The sequence below is a fragment of the Panthera pardus genome, unplaced genomic scaffold (genome assembly GCF_024362965.1).
Source record: "Panthera pardus isolate Hobbes unplaced genomic scaffold, ASM2436296v1 HiC_scaffold_13, whole genome shotgun sequence".
NCBI lineage: Eukaryota > Metazoa > Chordata > Mammalia > Carnivora > Felidae > Panthera > Panthera pardus.
Genome location: NW_026526688.1, coordinates 22,811,934 through 22,824,765, shown reverse-complemented (window position 1 = coordinate 22,824,765; position 12,832 = coordinate 22,811,934). Strand labels below are relative to the sequence as shown.

At 38.8% G+C, this 12,832-nt stretch overlaps 1 long non-coding RNA gene across 1 annotated transcript in view; it reads left to right on the top strand.

Moving 5' to 3' along the window:
• Window positions 1–10,596, top strand: part of LOC109277216 (uncharacterized) — a 32,733-nt gene extending 22,137 nt beyond the window's left edge. The window contains exons 2-3 of the long non-coding RNA XR_002085041.2: window positions 7,840–7,983; window positions 10,252–10,596. This is a non-coding gene — a long non-coding RNA (uncharacterized LOC109277216). The remainder of the gene's footprint in view (window positions 1–7,839; window positions 7,984–10,251) is intronic.
• Window positions 10,597–12,832: the final 2,236 nt, after the last annotated feature.

The window sequence follows — 12,832 nt, the reverse complement described above, 5'->3', positions numbered from 1 at the left end:
GTTGTAATAATTCCATTTTCATTCATGATTTTATCTATTTGGGTCATCTCCCTTTTCTTTTTGAGAAGCCTGGCTAGAGGTTTATCAATTTTTTTTTTTTTTTTTTTTTTTTCAGAAAACCAGCTCTTTGTTTCATTGACCTGCTCTACAGTTTTTTTAGATTCTGTATTGTTTATTTATGCTCTGACCTTTATTATTTCCCTTCTTCTGCTGGGTTTGGGGTGTCTTTGCTGTTCTGCTTCTAGTTCCTTTAGGTGTACTGTTAGATTTTGTATTTGGGATTTTTCTTGTTTTTCTTGTTTCTTGAGATAGGCCTGGATTGCAATGTAGTTTCCTCTCAGGACTGCCTTCCCAAAGCGTTTGGATTGTTGGATTTTAATTTTCATTTGTTTCCATGTATTTTTTAATTTCTTCTTTAATTGCCTGGTTGACCCATTCATTCTTTAGTAGGGTGTTCTTTAACCTCCATGCTTTTGGAGGTTTTCCAGACTTTTTCCTGTGGTTGATTTCAAGCTTCATAGCATTGTGGTCTGAAAGTGTGCATGGTATGATCTCAATTCTTTTATACTTATGAAGGGCTGTTTTGCGACCCAGTATGTGATCTATCTTGGAGAGTGTTCCATGTGCACTCGAGAAGAAAGTATATTCTGTTGCTTTGGGATGCAGAGTTCTAAATATATCTGTCAAGTCCATTTGATCCAATGTATCATTCAGGGCCCTTGTTTCTTTATTGATCCTGTGTCTAGATGATCTATCCATTGCTATAAGGGGAGTATTAAAGTCTCCTGCGATTACCACATTCTTATCAATAAGGTTGCTTATGTTTGTGATTAATTGTTTTATATATTTGAGGGCTCCCATATTTGTCGCATAGACATTTTTAATTGTCAGCTATTCCTGATGGATAGACCCTGTAACTATTACATAATTCCCTTCTTCATCTCTTGTTATAGCCTTTAATGTAAAGTCTAGTTTGTCTGATATAAGTATCATTACTCCAGCTTTCTTTTGACTTCCAGTAGCATGAAAGATAGTTCTCCATCCCCTCACTTTCAATCTGAAGGTGTCCTCAGGTCTAAAATGAGTCTCTTGTAGACAGAAGATAGATGGGTCTTGTTTTTTATTCATTCTGATACCCTATGTCTTTTGGTTGGAGCATTTAGTCCATTTATATTCAGTGTTATTATTGAAAGATATGGGTTTAGAGTCATTGTGATGTCTGTAGGTTTCAGGCTTGTAGTGATGTTTCTGGTATTTTGTGGTCCTTGCAACATTTCACTCACAGAATCCCCCTTAGGATCTCTTGTACGGCTGGTTTAGTGGTGATGAATTCCTTCAGTTTTTGTTTGTTTGGGAAGACCTTTATCTCTCTTTCTATTCTGAATGACAGACTTACTGGATAAAGGATTCTCGGTTGCATATTTTTTTCTATTCATCACATTGAAGATTTCCTGCCATTCCTTTCTGGCCTGCCAAGTTTCAGTAGATAGATCCGTCACTAGTCTTATGGGTCTCCCTTTATATGTTAGGGTGTGTTTATCCCTAGCTGCTTTCAGAATTTTCTCTTTATCCTTGTATTTTGCCAGTTTCACTATGGTATGTCGTGCAGAAGATCGATTCAATTACGTCTGAAGGGAGTTCTCTGTGCCTCTTGGATTTCAATGCCTGTTTCCTTCCCCAGATGAGGGAAGTTCTCAGCTATGATTTGTTCAAGTACACCTTCAGCCCCTTTCTCTCTCTCTTCCTCTTCTGGAATTCCTATGATACGGATATTATTCTGTTTGATTGCATCACTTAGTTCTCTAATTCTCCCCTCATACTCCTGGATTTTTTAATCTCTCTTTTTCTCAGCTTCCTCTTTTTCCATAATTTTATCTTCTAATTCACCTATTCTCTCCTCTGCCTCTTCAATCTGAGCTGTGGTTGCCTCCATTTTATTTTCACCTCATTTATACCATTTTTTTAGCTCCTCATGACTATTTTTTAGTCCCTTGGTCTCTGTAGCAATAGATTCTCTGCTGTCCTCTATGCTTTTTTCAAGTCCAGCGATTAATTTTATGACTATTATTCTAAATTCTTGCTCTGTTATATTGCTTAAATCGTTTTTGATCAATTCGTTAGCTGTCGCTACTTCCTGGAGTTTCTTTGGAGGAGAATTCTTCCATTTCATCATTTTGGATAGTCCCTGGGTGGCACAGAACTGCAGGGCCCTTCCCCTGTGCTGTCTGGAGTAACTTGTGTTGGTGGGCAGGGCCGCAATCAGACACGATGTCTGTCCCCAGCCCACCGCTGGGGCCACAGTCAGACTGGTGTGTACCTTATCTTCCCCTCTCCCAGGGGCAGAACTCACTATGGAGTGGTGTGGCCCTTGTCTGGGCTACTTGCACACTGCCAGGCTTGTGGTGCTGCTTTGATGGGATCTGGCACATTAGCCGGGGGGATCTGCAAGGTGCACAGGGGGCGGGAGGGGCAGGCTTAGCTCACTTTGCCATAGGTTGTCCCCTGTAGGAGGGGCCCTGCAGCACCAGAAGGGAGGCAGACCCATCGGAGGGATGGATCCACAGAAGCACAGCGTTGGGCGTTTGCGCGGTGCAAGCAAGGTCGGCCACGGGAACTGGTTCCCTTTGGGATTTCGGCTGGGGGATGGGAGAGGGAGATGGCGCTGGCCAGTGCCTTTGTTCCCACCGAGCTGAGCTCTGTCTTCCAGGGTTCAACACCTCTCCCCCCTGGTGACCTCTCACCTTCCTGCTCTCTGAGTGGAGCTGTTGACTTATAACATTCTTGATGTTAAGTCCTGCTGGCTGACAGAACTCGCCGAGTCCAGTCCCTCCGCATTTGCAAGCCAGACTCAGAGGCTCTGCCTTGCCAGGCGGTCTGCCCTTCCACAGCTCCAGCTCCCTCCCTCCAGTCCGTGTAGCATGCACCGCCTCTCTGCCCTTCCTACCCTCTTCTGTTGGCCTCTTGTCTATGGTTGGCTCTGGAGAGTCCTGTTCTGCTAGTCTTCTGGAAGTTTTCTGGGTTAGGCAGATATGGGTGGAATCTAAGTGACCAGCGGGATGAGGTGAGCCCAGCTCACCTCGTATGCCACCATCTTCCGATGACTTTATTTATTTTAAAAAGCTTTATGGTGACAGACCCAAGGCAGTAAATGTGATACAGCACATTAATAGAATGAATAGTAAAAATCATATAATCATCTCAATAGCTGCAGAAAAAGCATTGCACAAAATTCAACATCCCATTTTTGATAAAAACTCTCTAGAGGTTGGGTATAGAAGGAACACGTCTCAACGTGATAAAGGCAACATATGACAAGCCCAAAGCTAATGTCATACTTAACAGTGAAAGGTTGAGAGTTTTTCCTCTAATATCAAGGACAAAACAAGGGTATCCACTGTCAGCTGCTTTTCAACATAGTCCTCAAAGTCTTAACCAAGATAATCAGGCAAGAAGAAAGAAATAAGGTTGCAGGATACAATGTCAATATACAAAAACCAGTTTCATTTCTTTACACTAAAACACATGATCCAAGAAAGAAAGAAAATAATACCACTTATAAAAGCATCAAAAACAATAAAATACTTATGAATAAATTTAACCATGCAGGTGAAAGATCTATGCATTGAAAATTATAAGACTTTTATACAAGTAATATAAAAATAATATAAAAGACACAAATAAATGGAAAGATATCCTGTGTTCATAGATTAGAATTAATATTATTAAAATGTTCATACTACCCAAAACTATATATAGATTCAATGCAATCCCTATCAAGATTCCAAGGGCATTTTTTACCAAAGTAGAAAAAAATAATTCTAAAAATTGTATGGAACCACAAAAGATCTCTAAGAATCAAAACAACCCCAAGGAAAAAAAAAGAACAAAGTGGACACATCACACTTCTTGATTTCAAACTATATTACGAAACTATAGTAATGAAAACAGCATGATACTGGCATAAATATACACACACGCACACACATACACATGCACACAAATGGAACAGAATCAAAAGCCCAGAAATAAACCCTTGCATATATGGCCAACTAGTATTTGAGAAGGGAACTAAGAATATTCAAAGGGAAAAGATAGTGTTTTCAATATAGATGATGCTGGGAAACTGGATATTGACATGCAAAAGAATGAAAGTGGGCCACTATCTTAAACCACTTATAAGAATTAACTAGAAATGAATTAAAGACTTAAATGTATGACATGAAACCAAAACACCACTAGAGGAAAATATAGGGAAAAGGCTCCTTGACATTGATTTTGCCAATGATTTTATGGATATGGTACCTAAAACATAACCAACAAAAGTAAAAGTAAACAAATGGGACTTTGCCAAACTAAAAAGTTTCTGCACAGAAGGAAAAAAAAGCAAAATGAAAAGGCAACCTACAGAGTCAGAGAAATATTTGCAAACCATATATCTAATAAAGGGTTAATACCTACTCTCTCTCTGCCCCTCCCCCGTTCATGCTCTGTCTCTCTCTGTCTCAAAAATAAATAAACGTTAAAAAAAATTTTAAAAAAATGGGGCGCCTGGGTGGCTCAGCTGGTTAAGCGTCCGACTTCAGCTCAGGTCACGTTCTCGAGGTCTGTGAGTTCAAGCCCCACGTCGGGCTCTGGGCTGATGGCTCAGAGCGTGGAGCCTGCTCCGATTCTGTGTCTCCCTCTCTCTCTGCCCCTCCCCCATTCATGCTCTGTCTCTCTCTGTGTCAAAAATAAATAAACGTTAAAAAAAATTTTTTAAAAAGGGTTAATATCTAAAATGTATAAGGAACTCATACAACTCAAAAGCAAAACAAAATAAAACAGAAAAACTCATAATAATCCAATTAAAAATGGTCAAAGAACCCGAATACACATTTTGCCAAAGAAGGTATTCCAATCTCCAACAAGTCTGTGAAAAGGTGCAAATGTCATTAATCATCAAGAAAATGTGCATTGAAACCATAACAAGGTGTCACCTCACAACTGTTAGAATGACTGTCATCAAGAAGATAAGAGATAACATGTGTGGGGAAGATTGTGGAGAAAAAGGAACCGTGGTGCACTGTTGATAGGAATGTAAATTGGTGTAGCCACTGTGGAAAACAGTATGGAGGCTCCTCAAAAAGTTAAAAGAACTACCATATGATCCATCCATTGGACTTTTGAGTACGTATCTGAAGGAAATTCAATTACTATCTTGAAAAGATAACCACACCCCTGTGTTCACTGGAGTATTGTTTACAATGGCCAAGACATGGAAACAACCTGTGTCCACGGACAGATGAATGGATAACGAAAATGTGGTATAGAGAGAGAGCATGAACTATTACTCAGCCATAAAAAATCCTGCCATTTGTGACAACATGGATGAAACTTGGGGGCATTTTGCTAAATGAAGTAAGTAGACAGAGAAAGACAAATACTATATGATCTCACATATATGTAGAATCTAGAAGAAACAAACTCACAGAAACAGAGAACAAATTGGTGGCTGTCAGGGATTAGCATGAACTTCCCTTATGTCTGGGGCCTCCAGCTATTCTAGACTGGGATCCTAGTATACGCTTATACTTTAATGATCTGTTAAAATCTCGTTGATTCTCCTTACTCACGAATACGATGGTTAGTTCTTTTCCTCAGGATCTACCACAGATGATACAGTTCATATGCTTAAAAAGGCTTATCTCTCCTTGCAATTCAGGTTCTGAGTTTCCTTGTGACCTCAGCTCCCTGATGGGCTCATAGAAACTTATGATTTGTATTTTATATGGTTCTCTTTTATAGTTGATTGGGAGTGGGTTTCCTTTGTGGGTTTCTACATACTAAATGGAAGTAAAAAATCCAGGTAAGAGTTAAACTCTTACCTTCATCTGTTGGACTCTGTTTATGGTACCACAGTTAAATTTGTTCTGCTTATAAATAATGATTCATAGCACAGATAGCTTCCGTGAATTCTTCTGCTTTTGCTCATGCCCTTAGCACTGTAAGGAGGAAGATACTTATCTCCAAAGGTACTGTGCATCTCTGCTCATCCACTCTGAACTTGACTGTATTGAATAAGCGAAATGAAATAAACACGGGGGAGGATACAACATGTGGCCAGTTGGGGAAAGATCACGACTTTGTCCCCACTGACCAGTCACTGTGGTGTATGGAATGGCTGTTGAGGTCTTACAAACATCTTACGTGCATCTCTAGCTTCATTGTCTAGCATTCCTGCCTATAAATGCCATACAGTAGCCGAACTGAAATACCCACCATTTCCCAAACATACCTGAATTTATCTGCAAATGCTGATTTCCCTTCTGTAATGCCTTTTCCAATGTCCTCAGTTAATCTAAACTTCAAAGAATGGGGTCTGGAGCTAAGGGCTGCAAGAAGGGACAAACTAGTAGATGCTTAGCAAATTCCTTTTCTTAACCCACAGACTTTAGCCTTAGGACCAAAGCCTGGTGTGTGAACCAGGCTTTGAGTGGTTTCCCAGGACTTCTTTGTGGTTCAATGTCAGTATTTGTGCAGTAAATGAACCATATGCCCACTTCCTCTGTAACACTTTGAAGAAAGCTCATTGGAATGATGGAAATGTGTAGTGCTCTCTAGTCATTCATGAAGTTCAAAATCTAGATAGAGCCACTGGTAAGATTTGTATCTTTCAAACCAGACATCCAACTTTCCATTATTACAAGGAAATGGAAACAGAATTTGTGTTCCCTTTTGCTTGGCATCCTTCAGTCTGCAAGGAGTGATGACCAAAGAATTGCTGAGAGGGTGAGCCAAGAGGGAGCTGGTGACATTGTGAGGTATGGCGATGTCATTTGTTTTCTCAGATCCTATGTGAGACTTTTTGATTTTGGGGGAGTAAATTTTCTTCCTGCTGACAATAAAGGTAATTATTGTGTCTTGAAGAAACTGCTTAAAGATCAAATTCAGTTTCCTTACTCTGCAAATGAAGTATTTATTCTATGGATTAAACACATTCAACGGTAACATTCAGTAGTTCTTGGCTACATTATGCGTTATACTTCCTCACACAGTGTTTTCTGGGTTGAATATAACGGGAGAAAAAGGCACGCAGTCAATGTGGCTTTTCATTTTATTCTTCTCTGCTTCCTTTTGTTCGGAGTTATTCACTTACATGAAATTGTGTGCCGAGTGCAGAAAGCAGTGTTGCTGCCCTAATCTTTCATTGTAGCCTAAAAAACAATTTGACTATACAGAGTCCTAGAAACAATTACCCGTAAGTATTTCCATAAAAATTTCAGTTATTTCTTTGTGAGTTTCCTGTCACAAATGAAAACTGGATGGACAGGGGAAATATGTGAAATCTTCAAAGCTATACTGAGGAATGGGATTGTTTCTACTTGCTTGGGTAAGGAAATATCAAAATAACCAAGTTAGCACATTCAGTAATACAGTGGCGTCTGAAAGAATTAGAATTAAAAAGTCATTAACAATAGGCAGTCCATTCTAAAGAAAGTGACCTGACCATTTTGGGCCCATAGTCTTTGTATTCCTACCTCCTCATAAGTAGCCCAGTTAGACAGCAAAGACAAAATGGAGATGAGCAATGCTTTTTTTCAACAGAGGTTGGTTCAATTCATTCATTCTTCTTTTTCCACAGAAAAATGAAAGATAGAAAGGGAAATCCTTTTAGATGGAAGAAAGAGAGTAGAGTGTGTGTTGGGGCAGGGGAAGTGTGTATTTCTATTCATCAGTGATGGAGTGTTTCCTGTTTGGCCCCCTTTAAATTTGCTAGAATCAAAACCTATCTAAACACTTTAACTAGGTGAGGAGATTCCTGGAGTGATTCACCAACTGCTTTTTTTTTTTTTTTTCCAGATTCCACATATCTCCAGGCTCATAAATATTCAGAGTGCTCAGACTACTTCTAAAGTATATATATTTAGTCAAGAGAACAACAGCTTCAGTGCTGCCCAGAAAAGCTATGCTCCACGCTTGTGCCTCATTCACAATGGCTTCCTGGTAAGTTCACTCTGTGACAAAATTCTTCCTCACTGCTTTTGCCCACAGGACTCAGGTCTTTTTGGTGTTTATGTTACTACAAGTATGCTTTCAGCTTTCTGTCACTGTCCAAATTCCTGAAGTCCCTACATCACCATCACCACCCCAACAGCGTATCTACCAAGAGTTCTTTCTGGTTCTGCTCCAGTCCGCTACTCATTTATTCCTCAGGATAAAGAAATCTTCTTTTAAAAATATTCTCCAGGAAGCCCCTGGAATCCAGATAGTCCTGCCCAGAAGCTGCAATGGAGTCAGTCTTCATCAGACTAATTTCAAAGTTACCAACTTCTGGGTTTTTCGGTTCACTTTCCAGAAAGAAGTAAATTTGGTTCCTAAAACCTTACTTAGGTATGCATTTCCTCTTTCTTCCTGCAGTCTCTACCTTGTTTTTAAGAGCTTTTGCTTGAAATAAATAAATGCTTAATTCTTGGGGAACTAACCACCTAAGAAAATATGCCAGGTATGATAGAGCAAGAAGGAAATATCTTGAGAACCAGGCTGACTTGGACAGCACAGTCTACTTTTCTTGATTAAGCCTCTTAAAAAAATTGTATTCTGTCCACATTTTTCTCATCTCTAAAATGGGACTAATAAACATGCTCATAAATTAACCGTGGCAGATAAGTATGAAAATATACCTGAGACATTCAGTATGGTGCCTGACCCATAGAAATATGCATGATACTTTCTTATCCCTTATTTTCTTGTTCCTCTTCCTTACCTCACTCAGACCACTTAAGTTGAGCTCAAAATAGAAAATGTACAGGTACACTTTAACATAACTGACAGAGGGAAGTCCCTGTATCTTATTATAAACTATGGAACCATACTTGTATTGACATTAATCACCTTCTTCCAAATATACTCTGGTGAAAATTGCTGTGATTTCTGTCTCCAGTTAAATTGACTGCTCTGATCTTTTCCTCCCTCCCTCCCTTCCTTCCTTCCTCTTTCTGTGTCTCTCTTTCTTTCTTTTTTCTCTCTTTCTTTCTTTCTTTCTTTCTGCTTTTTTTGATTGAAACATAGGTGACACACAATGTCACATTAGTGTCAGATGTACAACATAGTGGTTGGACAAGTCTATACATTATGCTATGCTCATCACAACTGTAGCTACCATCTGTCACCACATACTATTACAGTGTCACTGACTATATTCCCTTTGGTGTACCTGTTATTTTCGTGACATTCAATTTCTCTGATTTTTTCAAAGAAGAAATATACTAATATTAAAAAAAATTTATATATGAACACTTACTCCAAAGAGATCCACTTAAAGCACTTCTGAACAGCGTGTGTGTTATCTTCAAGAAAACTAGAGATTGGTGAAGTTTTGCTTCACTGTTTAGATGCCTATAAGAACTGACAGAAAACCTTTGCAATAACCAAGTGTAATTCTTTCTTGATATTTTCATTTTCTCTACTATTTACTGAGAGAAATCTGGCTTAAGTTAGAAAAGTAGTTGGCAATCAGTAAGCACTTCAGTTCAAGATGTTATAAACTGTCAAAAACCAAACTTACCAAGGTGATTACCTCTCTTTGGCCCTATTACATCTCATGATTGAACTGTCACCTACTTGTTTTATTCATTATGATAATGGATGCAGTCGGTAAATGTATGTAAAGTATAGAAAGTCAGGTTAGGGCTTGTTAGGAAGACAGTTTGATAGGCCATGCATTTGAACATTTGGAAGACATCAGTCAAAATCTGAGATCTGTTTAAGCAGGCATCTTGACAGGAATGATAACACATTTACCGTCTCTACAGTCAATAAATTGCTTCCTTACCTCCAGATACCTGTTGTGTAATAAAATGTACCTTAAAATGCATTCAGGGACGCCTGAGTGGCTCAGTCGGTTAATCGGTTAATCGTCTGATTTCAGCTCAGGTCATGATCTCACAGTTCGTGAGTTCGAGCCCTGCATCAGGCTGTCTGTTGTCAGCACAGAGCCTACTTCAGATCCTCTGTGCCCCTTCCCCATCCCTGTCACCTCTCTGTCCCTCCTCTGCTCCCTCTCTAAGAACAAAATAAACATTTAAAAAATGCATTCAAAAACAACTTCTTCCTTTCCTCCTCCCTCTGCCCCTTCTTTTTCCTCCCTCTCCACCTCCTCCCCTGCCTCATCTCCACTCCTTCCTCTTCTTCCTCTTCCTTCCTCTTCTGTGCCCTAGAAGTGTGTGGAAAAGACTTCTTGCTAAATGACTATACATTTTTATTCTCCCTTAGGTGAAGAATCCAGATTTTATTGGAGGAGGTAATGAAGTCACCTAAAGTATTTCATTTTCTAGTACTCTTGGTCAATTGTCGACAAAAGTATTGTGTGGGTGCTCTCTGCCAAAAAGAAGCTGACTCAGCTGCTTCCTGGACTGTGAACAAAGTGGCAGAAATTTGGGAAGTCAACTTGGACTATGAGATGACCTTGGGGATAGAAGCCACAAACTAGGAGGTAGAACAGAAAGATGGAAGGAACATGAGCCCTGAGGACTCTGGAACCTGCAAAATTTTGCCTAAATACTCCAGATTCCCTTTGCCTGAGAGAAAAGTAAAATTTTATTTTGTTTAAGCCTTTTATATTTTGTGTTTTTTTCTGTAATGTAGAGCACATCAAGTTCTAAGTGATAGAAGTAACATTTTCGGTTCCATGGAATACTATTTTTCTTCTAGGTGTTTTGATCAAAAAGTAAATAAACAAACAATCCCCCAAAACACTAAACAACCATGAACAATAACAAGATAAAACAAGAACCAAGGAGGTCAATTAAGTTTGTAACACATTTCAGCCCAAAGCCTACATGTAATGCCTCTATGTCAACGTCAATCTAATGCCTACAGGTCTCCATATAAGAGACTATAGGAGTCTATAGGAGCACATTAAAGGCTCTGTAAATTACCAGAGACAGGAAAGTGGGTTAACTTTGACCTAGCCCCTCCCAGAGATAATTATTTGTCTATGATCCCTTTCTTGTGAAACACTTGTTAATATTGTGGATAAGTAACACCACAGGAGCCATTTTAAAATAGAGCCTCAGCAACCACTGCAGACAAACTGCCTTACTCGCCTTTGTCTGAACCTGGCCAGAGCCTTTGGACCTGGAAAAACAGCAACGGTTTTAAACAATTGCTGGAGAAGTCAGAAGGAGAACAGACACCCTGATCATAAGAACAGTTGTGGACTTTGTGCAGTCACAATCAGTAATCAATCAATGCAAAACCCAGAACAGCATAGCTTGTTAACACCATAGAAAACTTTTTCTTTTCTTCAACTCATGGAATTTCCCCTTTACTTTTCCTCTTATGCTTTCACCCTACAAGTGGGACACTCTTTGGGTTTCTACCTCAATCTGTGTTCCCTGAACCGGAGTTCTAGGATACCAAAATTAATGCCCATTTACTTCTCTTTGAAGCTCTTATTTGCAGGTTAACTATACCTTATAGAATATAGTTTAGGAAGCTGTACTTCGGTTTAGTTTTAGGAAACATCACTTTCGAGACTGCCCAGAATACTGGGCTTAATGAAGTCTTGGACTGACTGAGAAAAACGAGAAGTGCCTCCGGCTCTGTTCCTAACCGCCTAGTGAGTCCATCTTCTGTAAAATAAAGGACTTTGAATCAGATTGCCAATTAGCTTTCAGCCCTACACTTCCATGAGGTCAGATTAGGTCTGACAAACGGTTATCTTTTGGGTGTTCTTAGATGCAAGCATATGCGAATAACCTATATATATATATAGGTTATTAACCTATATATATATATTTTTTTTTTTAAAAAGCAGAATAGAAAGTCTCATATTTTAAATTCTTCCCCAGCATCAAAGAAATGTAACCAAGAATTAAACATGGTAATTTTCTCACAACGTTGTTTCCTGATTTCCTTTACAGTTACCATATTTTTTTCTGTCATGGTTGCATGGGCTGATGGTTACCTTCATGAGATAATTGCAGGATGGAGTGGGGTCCACTATTCAGATGGAGCTCTGGAGGTCATTGATAGCTCTTAACTAATTTACAGTTCTTTAATTCTGGCTTGAAACTGTTGACAAAAGCAACTAACTGCAAACTAATTCTTATATCAAAGGCTGGTTTAGGGTTGGTATAATCTGTGGGAATATGATTCTTTATACTAAACAGAAATGTCTTCCCAACTGGCTGAACTCAGTGACTCAAATAAATTGAGAAGGAAGAGTATGTAAATGCGTTTTCACTTTTGGCTAACCTCCTTACGTATGCAATTTGATAGTTTTGCTTTACGAGTAGGAAAAGTGACGAAAAGTGTACTAATTTTTCACAAGAATATGCTTTGTTGCAAAGCAACAAATGCAAACTCACCAAAATGGCTTGACCACTTTTTTATTTCAAATTTTTAAATTGAATTTTGGAATGTTTTTGTATGTTTTTGTTTTATAGAATTTAACTTTGAGTACTATTTCTGATAATAGGTGTTTTAACACGTGAAATTATCCTAACATTGTTAAAAATTTTAGAGCAGTCATGGAGATAGACACTTGAAGCTGTCCAGGATAAATTCAGTATAGCTGAATACAAAACAAAACAAAACAAAAACTTCAAAGGACATGAATCTAAATTTGCACACCAGAGGAATTAAGAAGGGATTATTTACTTTAACTTAGCTTTTCTTAATTCACTACTTTTCCTCATAGTTTTGCCATAGACAGTTAAACCAACAATTCACTGAGAACATATTTGGACGGATAAAACATAGTTTCACAGATCTCTTTTGCAAGCATAAAGAAAGACACACCAAAACCCACACATGTGTAGTCACCTCTACAAGGCTTCAGTTTGTATTA